Source organism: Acomys russatus, chromosome 19 (genome assembly GCF_903995435.1).
Source record: "Acomys russatus chromosome 19, mAcoRus1.1, whole genome shotgun sequence".
Lineage (NCBI taxonomy): Eukaryota > Metazoa > Chordata > Mammalia > Rodentia > Muridae > Acomys > Acomys russatus.
Window position 1 is genome coordinate 59,484,829 of NC_067155.1, and position 17,020 is coordinate 59,501,848.

Here is a 17,020-nt window from a genome sequence, read left to right on the forward strand (position 1 = left end):
TATCCAAACAACCCTACAGCTTAGTAACAATGGTTAATAATGAGAGGACCAGGACAGAAAGAAACAGTGTAGAGAGGCTCGGGACACTGCTCAGTGAGTCAAGTGCTTGGGTGACCTGAGTTCAATCTCCCAGCACCCATGCAAAAGCCTGCAGTGGCCTCACAGACCTGTAACCCCAAGGGGTTGAGAGTGGGGCAGAAGGATCCTGAGGACTCACAGTCTACCTGAAGGAACAAGCTTCAGGTTCAAGGAGAGACTCTCAAAACCCATGGACAGCAACACGGAAGTATACTTGATGTTGACCTCTGATGCCCCCGCCAGCCCCCATTTCAAGACAAGAAAGAAAACATGTGGCCAAGGTCTGAGAAGCTACTTGTAGATTTCACCTCACCCCCCCCCCCTCCATGTAGCAAACCACCATCTTGTCTGTTGTTGACATCACTTAATTGTTTTTCTTTAGAGTGGTCCTTTAGGCTGTGTTTGCATTCCTAAAAGTAGGGTTCAATCTCACCTGCTTCTGAACTTTGCGTGAATAACTCTCTATTCTATTTCTGCCCTCGCCAGTTTCTCTTGCCAGGCATACTGTTTGATTCCTCTGTGTTCCTGCAGGTAACACTGGGCCATTCGTTATCTTTGCCATATAATTTATCACACATTTATCTGTTCTTGTGATAGACGCTGTCATAATTTATTACACGTTAAGCTGACTACTGACATTTCCTATTACAGATAATGGTAGGATAACTATCTCTACCGATACCATCGCCATTTGCTCAGGACAGATTCATAGATGTAGAGTTTGCGGATTGAAGACGAAGACCACGTTTTAAGCCTCATTCAGAATAGATGCCCTTGTCTGCACTCTCTCTATCCTTTTGCCTGTGTCCCTTGCACACTTGCCAGGTTGGCTTTTATTGAATTTTCTAGTTGTGCCAGTTTGGCTGGAAGAAGCAGACGCCCCCTCTAGGCTGTGCTGTCTCTATTCTCTTTGAGCACTGTTGAGACTAGGAATCCTTCTGCCATTGTGTTCATTACCGACCTGTTTGTATATTTTGGTCTATTAGCTTTTATGTACTTCTGCCACTGCAAAAAGAATAAAAAACAAATAACGTTGATGCGTGTGCATGTGTGCGTGTGTGGGTGTGCATGTGCGTGTGCACGCGTGCATGCGTGTGTGCGTGTGTGCATGCGTGTGTGTGTGTGTGTGTGTGTGTGTGTGTGTGTGTTTTAGTAACAGTTCATCTTAGGGCTCAGCCCAGGTAAAGTGTCAGTCGTATTTGAAGTTAGAGCCTTTGGGAACGTCAGGGTGGGTGGGGGGGGGGAGGAGGGTGACTTCTTAGAGCCTCGTAGACCTCAAGTAGGTCTGCCAGGCGGAGAGTAATTTGGAAGCGTATTGTTCAAAAACTAAAGGGATGGATGTGCACTCAGCCCCCATGCTGGGGAGAGAAAGGCTCCTCAACTGAGGTCTTTTGAGAACAATGGCGCCTGCTCTAATTGAATCTTCCTTCTGGCCCCTTTGTGCCCACACAGCTCCCATCATGCCTGAGCCACAGGGTGGGGGATGCTGTGGAAAGGACAGGATTTACGTAGCTGGGTTCTTAGCTCAGGCTGGGAGTCCTGAGCATCCCACATTAAACTCAACCCTCTTTCTCCTGCTGTCCCTGCCCTTATCCTTCCACCCACCAACATCCCTTCCTCCATGTCCCGGACACTGCCAGGCATGAGGTCTCCTGCCCTGCCCTTGGTGTCCTTGTCTCTGCAACTGGTGACTTCTCCATCTTGGTTGCCTATTCTAGGAAATTTAGGGATTAACCTTTGACTCTTCTACCGGTGCATTGTAGTCAACCCACTCGGTCAACTCTTTTAACGCTACTGTCAACATACAGGCACGTAGTCTTTAGCACAACCCAGATGTCCATCCACAGGTAAAGCAGACGAACAAACCGGCGTGTCCATGCAGTGGAGTACTACTCAGGGTCAAGGTAGGAATGAAGTGACGGTTGCCTGGCTCAGTATAGCGAACCTCTGAGCAGGTTTACTGAGCGAGAGATGTCAGATATGAAAGGTAACTTACTGGATGATGCTATTTATAGGAGATGTTGGAAAGTGTATTCTAGTCAGTATTGACAGAGGGTCCACCAGTGGGTCCTGGAGAGGCGGCTCGGTGATTAAGAGCACTGGTCACACTCTAGTGGACCTGAGTTCCATTCCTAGCATCAGCGTGGTGGTTCACAACCGTCTGCAACATGGGTTCCAGGGACTCTGATGTCCTTTCTGGCCTCTGTGAACAACCGGTGTGCGTGTGGTGCATGCAGGCAAACCACTCACACACATAAGTTTTTAAATATTAATACCACCAGCAGTTGCTTAGGGCATGGAGGAGGCCAGGGGGTGCATGTGCCTGAGGATTTGGGGGAAAGCGTAGATATATTTATCAGGCCCACAATGTGATGTTTGTGCTTGTGTGGACATATACCAAACTGTGCCAAGTTACACTTTCAGCACACACACGCACACCTTGCCGTGTGCCAATTCTCACTTAATAAAAGTTGCTTTGAAGACACCCGTCCTATGGTTGCCTTCCCACCATTTCTACTGCTATGACTCTATCCAAACTACCATCACTTTCACCGGCTTGGTTGAAATGGGCCGTGCCATGCCCCCATAACCTGACACTCCTTCCCTCCTTTCCTTCTTTGTGAGTTTTGGGGGTGCACATGTATGGGGGAGGGAGAGGGTGATTGTGCACATGGACACCAGAGGGCAATGTCTAGAACAGTTGTTCTCAACACTCTTAATGCTGCAGCTTCTTAATTCGTGTTGGCAAACCCCCACCATTGCTACTCAGTAACTGTAATTACACCACAGTTATGAACTGTAACGCAAATAAATATCTGTGTTTTCTGATGGTCTTAGGGGACCCCTGTAAAAGAGTCATTTGACCCTCCCAAAGGGGTTGTAGCCCTCAGGCTGAGAACTGCTGCTCTGGGGTCTTTTCCAATTTTGCTTTTAAATTTTAGTTTTTAATAGTGTGTGTGTGTGTGTGTGTGCGCGCGTGTGCGTGTGTGCGTGCATGCGCACGCGCGTGCACATGTGGATGCAAGTCTTCTCTGAGGCCAGAGTGGGCAGTCAGATGCCCTGGAGTTGGAGTTACAGGGAGTTGTGGGCCACCCAGTGTGGCTGCTGGGTCCTCTACAGGAGCACTGTATGTCCTTAACCTCTGAGCCATCTCTCCAAGCACTCATCTACTTTTTTTTTTTTTTTTTTTTTTTTTTGAGACTGGCTTTCTTATTGGTCTGGAATTCACCTCGTAGGGTAGACTGGCTGGCCAACAAGCCCCAAGGATCCATCTGTCTGTCTATGTGTGTCTCTGTCTCTGTCTCTCTATCTGTCTGTCTGTGTGTCTCTCTGTCTGTCTGTCTCTGTGTCTGTCTTTGTCTCTCTGTCTGTCTGTCTCTCTGGGTCTGTCTATCTTTATGTCTCTGCATCTCTCTCTCTGTCTGCCTCTCTCTTTCTCCCTCCCTTCCTCCTTCCCTCCCTCCATTCCCCTCTCTCTCTCCCTCCCTCTCCTTTTCCCTCTCTCCAAGCATGCACCACATACCTGGTTTTGATACATCTTGATTCTATTTGTCTCTATTGATCCTGGGGCTCTCACTCAGTTGTCATATGCTTATAGAGCAAGGCTGTACTAACTGAGATCTCTACTTCACCCTCTCCCTCTCTTCCTAGCAGAGTCTAGCAGTTGCCTTTTTAAAAGAGTTGCAGACACCTCACTCCCCTGTTTACAAATATCTAGTCCACTAGTTCTCAACCTGTGGGTCCATGATCCCTTTGGGGATCAAATGACCCTTTCACAGGGGTCCCCTAAGACTATCAGAAAACACAGATATTTTCATTACAGTTATGAAGTAGCAATGGAAACACATTTATGGTTAGGGGCCACCACTCCATGAGGAGCTGTGTTAAGGGGTTACAGCATTAGGAAGCCTGGGAACTGTTGGTCTAGTGGCTCCCCTCATCCTTCATCTCATGGGCACTTTACAGTCTCTGCCCCTCCACGCTGTTCCTGCTGCACAGAAGCATCCACTACTCATCACTCTCATAGTCCCAGTGTCTAGAGCAGCCTGTACCACAGAGAAGCAGTTTAGAGGCATCTGTAGGATGACTCTGTGAGCACTGGAGCAAACCCAAGGCGCCGCCACACTGTGGAAGGAGTCTGTGAAAATGCAGCTAAAACCTGAGGCAACGGTTTCTGCCGTGAGAGCCAGTGTCGGGTGGAAGTACAGAAGCACGTGGGGTGAAGGAATGATGGGTATGTGGAGGCCATATCTGACGTGAGGCCTGGAGGACACACACAGTGCCACAGGAGGGGGTAGGTGGGTGGAGACATTTGCCATTTCTTGCCTTCATAGAGTGTTCCAGATGAATAACAGTTTGAGGTATACAGTGTACCAATGGTAAACGCTTTATGGTGGTGTCAGTCAGGGAGTTCAGAAGTGAGGACGTGGTGATGAGGGCCCAACCCAGCCCTGGGGAGAATCCGGACACACCGACAGGTATCCTATACTAAGCACTCCTGGGATGGGACATGGCCACATCCTTTCACCCATTTCTAGACCTCCTCTCTTGGGAGACTGTTGCCTAGATACAGACAGCGGCTTTCCAAACAAAGGGGTTAAACCAAGACTCAGGAGATACACGGCCTTCAGATTCCTCCATTGCGCTCGCTTCTGTTTATAAAAAGTCTACTGTACCAACATCTGTGTGGTCTCCTCGTTCTCTGCCTTTTCTGTGCAGCAGAATCACTAGAGATTTTGGAAGAATATGTTGGGTGAGCAGACAAGCATAGAGAAAGCATAGCAATTGGGGCTTCACTGGGGTGAAATGAATACACATCCCTTCCTAGCAAGATACTTAGCAACTTGGGACTTCACCGGCATACGAGAGGTGCACCCACATCTCTCTAAACAGAGTAATGGGCAGGTTTGACCTATAGGTTCTTAGAGACCCCTAGTAACGTCCCCTTGAGTATTTTTTTTTTCATTTTTAAACGTCCTAGGACATATTGGGGAACTAGAGGCAGGGGGCTGATCCAGCCTGGGCCGGTTTGGGCTGCATGTGCAGAAAGGCAAGCTTTGTCCTCAAAATGAACTTTGCCCCAAACTCTTCTGTTTACTAAAGCATACCTATGTGTGTGATTAAATCAGATGCATCATGGGAAGAGACCTGAGCAGTAACAAAGGCTTACATAATCCAGGCCAGTCGATCAAAACAGGAAACGACTGATACGTACATCCCCCCCTTAGCCACCAACTTCTCTCCCATTTGTATCCTTGAAGAAAACCCCCAACAGGAACCCAGGGCTCTTCAACAAATCCCCTTAGGGCCTGATGCTGTCTTTCAGTGTATCTGGCCTGTGCTTCAACTTGCTTCTGAAAAAAAATTCATCAATGCTTTGCTAGCTGCATTGCTTCTTCAGTTTATTGAATAAGATGCCGAGAACCCGGAAACACCTACTCCAGACAGACACACTCAGTAACAGCCCCCAAAGACGGACTGAGTCCAACTATCTGGGGGAGTCACCGAGTTTGCGTGTCTGTGAAAGGGTAAGTGTTCTGCAAACTCCTAGCTCTTCAGGAGTGGCCTGAGTACAAAGCACTGTGCAATGAGTTTAAAAGTCGCCGCATGTGAGAGCCACGCATGGGGTCCCCAGGTCAGGGGCAGTTGTCTTTCTTGAAGTCTCGCCAGCTGTTCGTTTCTTCCCTCATTCTAATCCTGCCCCAAGGCCTTTGCACTTGCCCTTCCCTCTGCCTGAGATGCTGCTTCTAGGGGAGGGATGAGGGTTGGGGGGCGGGGGGAGGAATCCTCTTATTTCTTCTCACACTCAAAATCTCACTTGAATCATTGCAGTGCCCCGCGACCATCTCCCCTCTCCATTTCAAATAGTTTCAGATCCATTTCTTCACTGTGGCTGATTTTTGATTTTTCCCTTATCACATCTCCTAAATTATTTTCTGTGCAACATTTTCATAGCTTGAAATATTCTCATATAATTATCGCGGTGCCTCTAACGCTGAAGAACTGCAGCCTTTCCACAAAGGCTGAAAAAAGACCCACACAAAGCTCTTATCCCCATCCCCTCTGTCCAGCAAGTCTCGCGTTGCAATTGTAATTTATTTATTTATTTTTAATTAATTAGTTAATTAATCAGGCTTTTTTTTTTCCAATATAGAGTTTGTCTGTGTAGCCATGGCTGTACTGGACTCACTTTGTAAACCAGGCTGGCCTCAAGTTCGCAGAGATCTGCCTGCCTCTGCCTCCTTGAGTGCTAGGATTACAGGCGTGTGCCACCTCACCTGCCTTATTTTTTATTTTATGGGTGCATATTTTACCTGAATGTTTATCTATGTACCACATGTGTGCCTGGTGCCCCTGAAGGCAGAAGAAGGCATCAAACACACTGTAGATGGAGTTACAGGTAGCGGCGGGAGCTATGCATACTGGGAATCCAACATGCATCCTCTGGAAGAGCAGCAAGTTCTCTTAACCACCGAGCCATCTTTCTATCCCTGTAATTATGATTTCCTAAATTTTAAACGTGTGTGTGTGCATGTGTGTGTGTACTATAGAGATCAGAGTACAACTTAGGGGAGGCCCCTCTTTCCTTCATCCCGTGGGTCCCAAGGATAGAACCCAGCAACAGTCTCCATCACCAGCCATGGAAGCATCTTGATGGCCCAGTGATCACCCAACAAGTGCACTGATTAAGAACGGGGGTGATTGGTGGCTGCTGCGAGTCGGGGGACATGAGAGGACTATGATAAAGAGGTCTGTCTCTCTGCAGTGCTAGGGGATGCCGGCAGGGCCGGAGGTTTGGTGTCACTGTTTTATGAGCCAGTTACTGACTCTCCAGGGGAAGATGCTGTAGCATATTTATTGTTTTTATTTGGGCGCAATAACACAATACCACTAAAGTGAGTGTAAGGACGAAAATGGGATTTATTGGAAACATAAAAGGGCCACAAAGAACCTGAAGGGGACCAACACAAGATGGACCGTGAACCAAAAATTAGAAAGTGGCTGGGAGCCGGGCAGTTTCCTTTCTGTCTCCCCATGATTGAATCTCTTCCTATTCAAACTGGTTTTCTCTGCTCTCTCCTTAGGCATCTGCATGCTCCCAACTTAGGCTTTTCACTACCTCACACACGAAGTGCTCAGCAGTATGTGGATCCAACAAGCCCCCCCCCCCAAAAGAACAACACCTGATTGGCTGTAGCACCTGTCAAGCATTCTTCTCTGAGCCAATCAGCTGGGGATAGCGTGTGGGGAATGGGATCAGAAATGAAAGCTCCTGTTTTATTGGTTGGAAGTGGGCCCCCATCTCTATGAAAGAAAAGTGTGGAATAATCTCCGCTGAGAGCAGAATTTGTGGGGATGGCCTCCGGGATGGTGGTCAGATGGGAAAGAAAATCCGAGGAACAGGAAAGCAGGATTTGAAACGCTGAATTAGGGAGATAAAGCCCGCCCACAGCTGTGCTCACTCTCTCTCTCTCTCTCTCTCTCTCTCTCTCTCTCTCTCTCTCTCTCTCTCTCTCTCTCTCTCTCTCTGTCTCTCTCTGTCTCTGTCTCTCTGTGTGTGTCTGTGTGTGTCCACAGACATGTGTGGCTACAGGTGCATGTGGGGACGTGGGGGCTGGTTACTGTTCACCTTTTTTATTAAGGCAGGGTCTCTCAATCAAACTCAGAACTTATGGATGGTTTACTTAGCCTCTCCAGGCCTCCTGTTCTGTGACTTCCCTGTCTTTGCCTTCTGCAGTTGGGACAGAAGTCAGGCCATCAAGTTCACTGGCATTTGTGTGGATTCTGGTGATCTGAACCCTAGTGTTTTGACTCCTGAACAATTCCCTCAGCCCCACAGAAATGTTACTAAACTGACTGCTGACGTGAGCCACAGGAGCCCCCACAAAGCCTAGGGCCCCTGAAGATGATGTAGAAGGTACTTTAGAAATCACCACCACCACCGAAACAGGAGAGGTGAGAAGGTGCCCTTCAGCTCCTCTCACCCATAGCTGAAGCACTTTACTCAGCGCATGCCCAGGCTCACCTATGCACCAGCCCAGGCTCACCTATGCACCAGCACAGCCCTTGCATCAAACCCTAAACCTGAGAGCCAGAGGTGGCATGCTGCAGAAGCAAGGTGCTGTCTGCATGCACCTGCAGCAAGTGGGATCCACAATACCAACAGTCGGAACCAGAGAGGTGGGCAGCCACCATGTGTGTGGGCATGTAAATGCTGTGCAGCTTGTCTAGCAGGAGAGCTTCCTGGATGGTGGGGACGATCCCTGTTTTACTCGACCTGCTCAGTGTATGTTTTTGGGATAAATAAAGAGATGGAAAATGGTGGAAAGGTTCTCAGGAAAGACAAGATTTTTTTTTTTTTTTTTATCTGTCTTCCATATGAAGACCATGGAAGACCAAGCCTGAGCACATGCAGCCAATGATAATATATTCCCAAGTATTTTGATTTTAAAAGTGGTGGCGGTGGTGGTGATGTGCATGTGTATGTGTGAGTGTGTGTGTGTATGTGTGAGTGAGTGTGTATGTGTGAGTGTGTGTGTGTCTTGCAGGAGTTGGTTTTCCCCTTCCATCATGGAGGTCCTGGGGATTGAACTCGGGCTTTCAGGCTTAGCAGCAAGCACCTTTTCCCTGTGGAGCCATATCATCAGCCCTCTAGGTGTTCTTTCACTGAAGACTATCTGTTTCCTTGACAAGACTGGTGCACTGGGGAAGGTAGATGGTGTTCCCCAGTTTGGAGCTGAAGAACAGACCTGGGGGTGACCAGATGCCCAATGCCATCTCTTCTGACTTCCTCACCTGTTTACAAGTTATATGGCTGCTGTTAGGCCCCAAGCACAGACCCCCTCCTCCATTTCCTCTCTCTCCTCTGTGGGTAATTGGGTGTGGTAGACACAAAGAGTGTTAAAACCCAAAGCAGTTTCTAATTTTGTTTCATTATAAAGGGACTGCAACCCCGCAGGAGCCATCCCTGCAGCCTTAACTAAATTTACTCTTTCAAGCCATGGAGGGGCAAGATAAAGATCTGATGGAGACCCCATTCGGTGGAGGGCTGGGGCTGGCTCAGACCCGATAAACCTGCAGCTGAGGAATCAATACAGCCCTTTCATGCCTGCCATTATCCAACAAGGAAAAAAAATCATAAAATAAACAGCACCATGCCATCAAATCAGATTAAGCAGATAACGGGTTTTGCTGACTCCAGGGCCACGTTAGGGAAAGCAACGCAGGGAGAGAATTAGCCACTTAATGAGTTCAGCTGTCTCCTGCGTGTGTTTCGCAAGTGCTTGTGTTTCGGCTGAAGAGGGGTGGGGAAAGGAAGAATGAATTTCTACTTACAGCTGGCGTTTCTCCCCAAACATAACCCTGCCCTGCTGTTTTGGGTCAGCTCTTCACTGCTTATAGGAGAGCTTGTAAAATGCTTAACTCCTCCAGTGTGGAAATTTGCTCCACCCCCCCCTCCCCCAACCCCATCCCATCCTCACCACATTCTGATGCTGGGACAGTGTTTTCTCCTTGACAGTAAACCTTAGTTTTCTTATCTGGGGTTGTGTTCTCCTGTTCACTGAGGCCAAGAAGGTGGTCATTCTATAAGGGACATTGTTGGGGTGTCAGAAGAAGAGGGTGCAGGCGGGAGGCAGAAATGAGGGGATTTCATTTTAATTTTTGTCACCCTGTCTTGACATTACTGTTTCTAGAACCATCAAAACCACTCCCGCCAGGGCTGGGGAGGCGGCTCAGTCAGCAGAGTGCTTGTTGCCTGCCATGGCTGGTTTTATATCAACTTGACACAAGCTAGAGTCTTCTGAAAGGACGGAACCTAAATTGAGAAATTGCCTCCATAAGATCCAGCTGTGGGACATTCTTCTTAATTAGTGATTGATGGGGGAGGGACCAGCCCATTGTGGGTGGGGCCATTCCTGGCCTGGTGGTCTTGGCATCTGTAAGAAAGCAGGCTGAGCAAGCTATGGGGAGCAAGCCAGTAAGCAGCACCCCTCCAGGACCTCTGCATTGTCTCCTCCCTCCCAGTTCCTGCCCTGCCTGAGTTCCGCCCTGATTTCCTTCAGTGATGAATGAACAATGAGATGGAAGTGTGAGCTGAATAAACGTTTTCCTCCCCAAGTTATTTTGATCATGGCCTTTCACCCCAGCAATAGAAACTCTCACTAAGACGCCAGAGGAGCATGAGAGCTACATTTGCTCACCAGCCAGAACCCAAGAAAAAAAAAAGCCACCTATGGTGGCTCACACTTTTAATCCCAGTGGCCACCATTTGGATCCCTAATATTTGCTGGTTGCCATCCTAGGCTAATCAGTGAGGTCAAGCTCCCAGTGAGAGACGCTGCCTAAAAAAACTAAGGTAGAAGTTGACCTCTACACTGTTGGGTCAGCACGTGCACAAGCATGGGCACCCCTCCCCCCACCACAGAAGTTAGTTCCAGTGTCTCCAGCACTACCTGCTATGTTGCTGACTACAGACTGCCAATACTGCAGGTGGTCTGATGGAGTGGACACGGAAACTCCCACTCATTTTGTGTTCCTCTGGACTCTGCTTCCTGTATGACCTCTGCACTTTATCTCTTGTCTATACCACTGTGGTGACCAGACCCTCTTGACTGTCCCCTCTTCACCTGGATCCCCTCCTTAGTCTTGTTTAAATAAATAATTAATTAAGCAATTAAGGGCTACTTTAATTGTTGGCATGTCCTGGCTGGTCTGCACATAGTCCTGACCCCTCATGGGTCCTGAGGACTCCATCCTCCTGTCATCAGCCAGTGCTGTGACAGGTGGGTGTGGCTGCATTTTAAGTAGAACTTTCCCAGAAGTCCCTCTGAAGGCAGTGCTATTCATATCGTAAACAGTGTGAACACACCACTCTGGAGTTGTCCGGTGTAGATCTCCACTGGGTTTCTGCCTCTCTGGTAGTCTTTGGTGTCTGAGAAAGAATAAGCCACTTATTGCAAAGATTTCAAGCCACCGAAAGACAATTTATATGCAATTGGCCCTGAGTCCCTCAACTTCAGGTTTTATCCTGAATATAGTCCCCACTGAGAGTATATCATACAGAGTTCAGGCAAAGAGGCCATGGGGAAATTTTAATGCCACATGGGAGACTTGTTCCAGGCCCCATGACCTTCCTCCGTTGTAAGGCTGATTACATGGTTTCTGCTGTCTTGTGTCCACTCAAGAAGGACGAAGGCACTTTACCAGGTACGCAGCCCTGGATTCAGTGTCTGCTGGCGGTCTCAGCCACTAAAGACTGTCAAAGGTGCATATGGTCAGTGGGCTTGTACACCACGTAGTTCCTGAGTTTGTGCCCCAGAACTCACACGGAATAGTTGGGTGTGGTAGCACGTATCATCCCAGCACTGGGAGATAAAGATGAGATGACCCTAAAGCCCTGCTGGCCAACAAGCCTAGCCTATTTGGAGAGGTCTAGGCCAGTGGAAGACTGTTCCTCAAAAACAAAGGGGATGGCTCTGACGTCATCTTCTGGCCATCACATCACATACACGCACATATGTGGTGAGTGAGATGGGGGGAGAGAGGGAGGTATGAATACATATAAGCAGCATCTCGATGTCTCAAGAGTAAGACTGTAATTAAGGAGAGGCAATTTTTTTTTTTTTTTTATCAGTTCGCAGGGACTCCTTGGAAGCCAGGGGTTTTGGCTCTAAGAGCTGGTTCCCTGCACTGGGCTAGCACGAGCTTGAGTACGCCCTCTCACCCCACCCCACCATGAGCTTCATTTAGTTGTACCCATGTACAGTGACTAATGAAGTGGTCTGTTTTGGCCTCAGCTTAGTACCATGGTGCCTGCTTGTCTGTTCTGAGAATGTGGACATGCAATTTCAAAAGACAGGGGAGATACTCAGTAGGGCAGTTTCCATTCACCAAGGTCATATTTATTTGAATATGCAAGTAGATACTGGTGAGTATCACTTGATTCTCAAAACAACGAACCACCTTGATGGTAAGGATGCCAGTGACAGCTCCCAAAGGGGTCGACAAGATGGCTGAGGTCCTGAGAGTAAAGGTTACTTGGCGTCAATTTCAAGAAGGTATTTGTGGCCGGGCACATAGTAGGTGCCCACTACTCATTTGGTTATTGTAGACAGCTGTTGAGCATGGCAGTTTAAAGCATAGAATTTAGGGGTAGGGACATGGGCGACAAACCCTAACTCTGCATTTCAGTGGACGGTGTGATAAGGTCAGTTAGTCTCAGCATTCCTCACTCTAAAATGGGAGCAATGACAGCTCTTCTGTGTAGGTTGTTCAGGGGATTCAATGGAATTGTGAGCCGTGCACAATGTTTGTAGATAGTAGAAGGGTAATGGTGGCGAAGGTGATGGTGGTGTTGATGATGATAAAGGCGGTAATGATAGACGATGGTGGCTGTAGTGGTAGTACTGATGGTAGTGATGGTGGTGATGACAGTAGCGGTGGTACTGAGGATCGTGATGCTGAGGATAGCGATGATGGTGGTGATGTTGATTATAATGATTATGGTGGTAATGATAAATGGTGGTGGTAATAATGGCAGCAGTAGTGGTGATGATGGTGAAAGTTGTGGTAGTGATGATGGGGAGGGTGGTGATGGTGATGATGATGGTATGATGGTGGTGGCAGTGACTGTTATGATGGTGGTGATGGTGACGATATGATGGTGGTGGCAGTGACTGTTATGATGATGGTGGTGGCAGTGACTGTTATGATGGTGGTGATGATGACGATATGATGGTGTTGGCAGTGATTATTAGGATGGTGGTGATGATGATGATATGATGGTGGTGACAGTGACTGTTATGATGATGGTGGTGATGATGATGGTATGGTGGTGGCAGTGACTGTTATGATGGTGGTGATGGTGATGATATGATGGTGGTGGCAGTGACTGTTATGATGATGGTGGTGGCAGTGACTGTTATGATGGTGGTGATGGTGACGATATGATGGTGGTGGCAGTGACTGTTATGATGGTGGTGATGGTGACGATATGATGGTGGTGGCAGTGACTGTTATGATGGTGGTGATGGTGACGATATGATGGTGGTGGCAGTGACTGTTATGATGGTGGTGATGGTGACGATATGATGGTGGTGGCAGTGACTGTTATGGTGATGGTGGTGATGTTGATGGTATGGTGGTGGCAGTGACTGTTATGATGGTGGTGATGGTGACGATATGATGGTGGTGGCAGTGACTGTTATGATGGTGGTGATGGTGATGATGATGGTATGGTGGTGGCAGTGACTGTTAAGATGGTGGTGATGGTGACGATATGATGGTGGTGGCAGTGACTGTTATGGTGATGGAGGCGACGGTGGTGATGATGTACGAGCTAGACATGGACCTGTGGGAGCGTCAGTCATTCCTTATTCATGTGACCAATGACAGTTCAATGGCTTCTCCATTCCTTGGCATGTAAGCTAGACAGAGGGTTCCTGATACTGTTCTATTGGTTTCCTGACAATTGTTTCTTATTCAAGCCACTGTTTCACTGATGTACTGTTGACCTCTGCACTCGGCCAAGGAAAACAATGGGCTATTAAGGGAGAAAGCAGTGTTTTCCATCCTGGGCATTCCCAGTGGTGGTGGTGGTGGGGTGTCCCAGCCGTCGTCTGCCCACTTGAATGGCTAGGCTCTGACATGTTTGCAACAAATTCTTACTCAAAGCCAGCCTTTCCCAATCCTCCCTCACTCCTGTGTCACGTTATTACCTCCATCCTCCCCTCCCCCGCTTGGCTCCATTTGACCTTTAATAGGAACTGCTTTTCTTCAGGGCTGCTGGTGAGCTACTGCCATCCCAGCATCCCCTGGGGCTGGCTGCCTCCCCAGCCCCAGGCTCCCTGCAGCTTGTAAGGGAAAATTACATTTTATTCTATGTCCATTATTCCCGTTCTCTGCCACCTGGGTTTTAAAGACTAAGGAAGGAAAAGGTCTTTTTTTTTTTTTTTTTCCTTCTTCCCCCTCTTGTCTCTGGCCTCTGCTTTTGACCTTATCTTTCATGTATTCTCTGCCTTTGCTCTGTGCCACAGCTTGGCTGGGGAAACCACATGACCTGATGGGGAGCTTTCACTCGGGTCATCATCCCCTGAGCACCTGCCTCCCCAAAGCCCCAGAGGTCAGCACAAGATGACACCTGAAAGGCACCTTATGGGCCTCAAATGGAACAGAAAAAGCCTCAAGCATTCTGGGATTGCTGCAGACCGAGTAAGCCCACCCTGACCCGTGGCACCTGCCAGGACTTCCTGTTCTTTTGTGTTTGTTTTCACCCAACGCGGAGTTCACCCATTTGACGTCTTAAAGTCTATCCAGAGATCTCCATATTCTGAACATTTCATTACCCACTCCCACACACACACCGCCAAAAGACCCCCCTTCCCACAGTACCCTTCCAGAACTCTGCTCCCGGCCACCACAAGTACGCATCTACTTTGTTTCTACAAATTTGCCTGCTCTGGCCATGAGCTATCGAGGAAACACTAGGTGGGCATTCATGTGTGCTCATCATGCAAAATGATGCATTTCACTGTAATAATTCTATACAGCATATACAGTACTTGTGCTCACTCTCATTCTCGCTCTTTCTTGTGCCTCTCCCACCAGCTCTATTCCTTCTCTGCAAACAGTCCTATGAGTATACCTGGATTCTTTTGTTGTCCATTTAACAAGGCAGTTTCAGGGTTCATCTGTGCTGTACCATCGACCAATGTTTTGTTCCTTTTGATGGCTGCGTAATATTCAGTTGCATGGAGATAAGAAATAAGATGGGTTATCCTTCCCATCCATTGATAGAAATTTGGGTGGTTTGTACCTTTATTTACTACACACTGCTGTTGTGAACGTTAATGCACAGGCTTGTCTGAGCACGTATTTCCAGTTCTCTGTGAGTGATGTGTGCCGAAATGGACTGGCCGTGTGTCATATAGTTCTTAGCAGCTCTCCTCCCAGCTTTACCAGCCATATTTTCAGATTCCCTATGGGCTTTTTCAGTATATGATACATTTCGGTTTTGGAGAGTTTGGAACCTTGTGTGGTTTTAATTTGACTTTCCTTACTGACTAACACCGCACATTTCCCCACGTGAATCATTTTTTGAGAAATGTTCAAGTCCATGACTTTCCCCTATTTAAAATTGGATTACATGTTTGGTTGTTGAATCATTATTATTTCCTTTAGAAATGTTATATATTTGAGAGTTTTACACAATACATCGTAGTCCTATTCAAACCTCCTTCCAGATCCACCTTATTTTCTATCTACCCAGCTTTGTGTCTTTTTTTTTTTTTTTTTAATTTTTACTTTAAGACCAACTTCTTGTGCTGCTTAAATATTTGGGGTATGTGGTCTTCCACTGGACCACAGTCAACTTACCAATTGCTACACTTGGAGAGCACCGACTCTCCATTTCCAGCAGAACAGTTTTCAATAGCTCCACGGTTGGAGGTGAGATTGCATGCCCGACTCCCCTGTCTATGTTGGGGTTTTTGTCTTGTTTGGGTCTGTCCAGGTTTTGTACAGTACATGCCATCACAGCTACCGTGAGTTAACATGTGAGGCTGCCCTGATGTGCTCAGAAGGTGATGCGTTCTTGTAGTCCATCGTCTACCACCTCTGTGTCATCCTTTCTGACCCCTCCTCCACAGTGATCTGGGTGCCTTTGGACGAGGGGATTCAGAGTATCTGTTACATTAAGGGCTGAGCGTTCTGCAGTCTCTTACTTTCTGCGCACTGGTCTCTGTGTTAAAAACCGTCTACTGCAAATCAAAGCGTCTCTTATAAGGTTCAGTAATGCATTCATGTATGGGTGTAATGAGGAAGCCACTAGAAACTGGTGTAACCTTACATCCGTTTAACAAGATACTGGTAGTACATTCTCTCCTAGGGCCTATGACCATGTAGCCACGGGGTTTTGGTCCAATCAGGGTGCCAGGTAGTATGGGTTTCATGTTGTGGAGCGGAGCTTAAGTCCAATCAGAAAGGGGTTGGTTAATCCCATGATGTTCATGCCACTATTGTACCAGTGATAGTATCTTGGCAGGTAGTCAGTCCTTCCTGTGGCTCACAGAATTGACATCAAGGCATGATCTGTGGCTACTCTTCTCTTCCAGCACCATGCATGATGCTTTCAACACCATGGACACCAACTGGTACAGATGAAGCTTCCAGGTCAGCGCTAGCTCGATTTATCCATGTTCTGACTCAAACGCACGGAGTCGTCAGCAGTAGGATGTTTATTGTCAGGTTCTGGAGGGCAACCAAGAGCGATGGCAACGCCCTTTGCTGTTTGGGAATTTATAAGAGCACACTGGCCATCAACTCCTAAGGAAGTGTTCCCGGCACTAGGCTCTTTATTCCTTAGCCTATGGTGTCTAGTGTGGGTCCTGTTGCCCTGTCATATATGTGTGCCTATATAATTTAGGGAGCTTCTGGAATAATAGGTTTCCATATTTTTTTTCTGAAGGTTTTCATTGTTATCCATCCCTTACCATACCCCCCTCCTACCTTGTCCTCCGCTTCTAACCACGGTTTAATCCTTCCTGTTTCATTATCTTCTTTTAACTCTTTATACCAGTGCTTTCAAGCTCCCCTCCTTTAAAAGCCCCTCTCGTAGCCTCTTAGTAACTTCCTGGCCTCTGTCAGCGTCCCGGATGAAACACGCATGCGTACCTGAAGTTTCAACAGTAACAGGCACAGATGACAGAACGCATGCGCAATTTGTCTTCCTGAGCCTGGGTTGCCTCACTCAGAATATTTGTTTCCGGCTCCATTTGTTGACCTGCGAGTTTTATAATTTCATTTTCCTTAAGACCTGAGTAATGTTCCCGTGTGTAAGTAGAGCATGTTTTCATGATCCATCCATCAATCGATGGGTATCTAGACTGCTTACAGCTAACCGGTGATATTTTAAAGTAGAAACTGATTGTGTTGCTCTTCAGGA